Source organism: Falco rusticolus, chromosome 1 (assembly GCF_015220075.1).
Source record: "Falco rusticolus isolate bFalRus1 chromosome 1, bFalRus1.pri, whole genome shotgun sequence".
Taxonomy (NCBI): domain Eukaryota; kingdom Metazoa; phylum Chordata; class Aves; order Falconiformes; family Falconidae; genus Falco; species Falco rusticolus.
Window position 1 is genome coordinate 74,525,038 of NC_051187.1, and position 2,079 is coordinate 74,527,116.

The window sequence follows — 2,079 nt, forward strand, 5'->3', positions numbered from 1 at the left end:
ACGGTGGGGCCCGAGGGACAACTGCGGACACTGGCACAGAGAATCTGCTCACCCCAGAGACCGCCTGGGGAGTGCGTGCCGCAGCTCTGAGCAAGCTGGGCACGGACATGACACCGCCCGAGGGGAGCTCAGCATCACCGGCGTGTGGGGAATGTCCGCCGGTCCAGCTGGAGATGCCACTGCAGCTGAGGCTCCTGTTATCACCTGTAACAGCATGGGACCACCCATCCTGTTGGAAAGAGCTGTCTGAGTGTGCCTATGGAATACACTGGATGCTCTGTCTGGGTGTCCATTTGCAGCTTGGCCTGTGTGTCTTTTGAAGAACTCTGCGGTTTCACTGCACATTTCATTGACTCTTTGGGCTCAGCTGTCCAGCCAGCTTTTAACCCAGCAAAGAGTTCACTTGTCCAAGCCACGAGCAGCCAGTTTCTCCGGGAGAATGCTGTGGGAGACGGTGTCAAAGGCTGTGCTAAAGTCCGGGTAGACAACATCCACAGTCCTTCCCTCATCCACTAAGCGGGTCACCTTGTCATAGAAGGAGATCAGGCCAGTCCAACGGGACCTGCCGATCACAAACCCATGCTGGCTGGGCCTGATCACCTGGCTGTCCTGTACGTGCCATGTGATGGGACTCAAGATGATCTGCTCCATAAGCTTCCCTGGGCTCAAGCTGACGGGCCCTGGACCTTCCTTCCAGCCCCTGTGCTCGTGGCTTGGACAAGCGAACGCTTTGCTGGGTTAAAAGCTGGCTGGACAGCTGAGCCCAAAGGGTGGTAGCAGATGGGGTTACCAGCTGGTGACCAGTCACAAGTGGTGTTCCCCAGGGCTCAGCACTGGGGCCAGTTCTCTTTAATATCTTCATCGATGATCTGGACGAGAGGGTCGAGTGCACCCTCACTAAGCTTGCAGACACCACCAAGTTGAGTGGGAGTGCTGATCTGCTTGAGGGCAGGAGGCTCTGCAGAGGGACCTGGACAGAATGGAGCGATGGCCCGAGGCCAGCTGTGTGCGCTTCAACAAGGCTCAGTGCCGGGGCCTGCGCTGGGGTCACACCAACCCCACGCAGCGCTGCAGGCTGGGGGCAGAGCGGCTGCCAAGCTGCCCAGCAGAAAAGGGCCTGGGGCAGAAAACGGCCATCTGCATACGAGCCGGCAGCGTGCCCAGGTGGCCAGGAAGGCCAAGGGCATCCTGGCTTGTATCCAAAACCGTGTGCCCAGCAGGACCAGGGCAGCGACCATCTCCCTGTACTTGGCACTGGTGAGGCTGCGCCTCGACTAAGGTGTTCACCTGTGGGCCCCTCAGGACGAGGAAGACACAGATGTGCTGGAGCGTGTCCAGGGGAGGGCAACGGAGCTGCTGATGGGTCCGGAGCACAATTCTTACGAGAAGCGGCTGAGGGGACTGGGGTTGTTTAGCCTGGAGTAAAGGAGGCTCAGCGGGGACCTTCTCACTCTCCACAACTACCGGAAAGGAGGCGGTAGCAAAGCTGGTGTCGGTCTCTTGTCTCAAGCAACAAGCAACAGGATGAGAGGAAATGGCCTCAGGTTGTGCCAGGGGAGGATGACAGTGGCTGTTGGGGAAAATTTCTTCACTGGAAGGGTGCTCAGGCATTGGAACAGGCTGCCCAGTGGAAGTGCTTGAGTCACCATCCCTGGAGGTATTTACAAGACGTGTAGAGGTGGCACTTGGGGACACGGTTTACTATGGACTTGGCAGTGTTGGGTTTATGGCTGCACTTGTTGATCCCAAGGGTCTTTTCCAACCTAAATGATTCCATGATTCTAGGTTCCCTCCACTTGGGACCTCAGGTCCCCATCACCTCAACAAGAAGCTTGACACAGAAAGGGACTCTGGGGCACAATTCCCTCCCTCTTTTCACCTCCAGAAGGCTTTGCACGGGAGGCCCATCAGATGTACAGTCCTGCACATGCTGAACAGACAGAAACACAGCACCCATGTCGGTCTTGGTGGATATTCAGCAATGCTAAAGAAAGCTTTTGAGCTGTCTGGGTCTCAGGGCGTGCACTCATGCAGTACAGGCCACGTTTCTGGGAAGCAAGATGCAGCACGCTGTACAGA

General features: G+C 57.1%; 1 pseudogene; it reads left to right on the forward strand.

The window, feature by feature from the left end:
• The first annotated feature begins 927 nt into the window (after positions 1–927).
• Positions 928–1,771, forward strand: LOC119151000 (annotated as a pseudogene).
• The last annotated feature ends 308 nt before the right edge of the window (positions 1,772–2,079 follow it).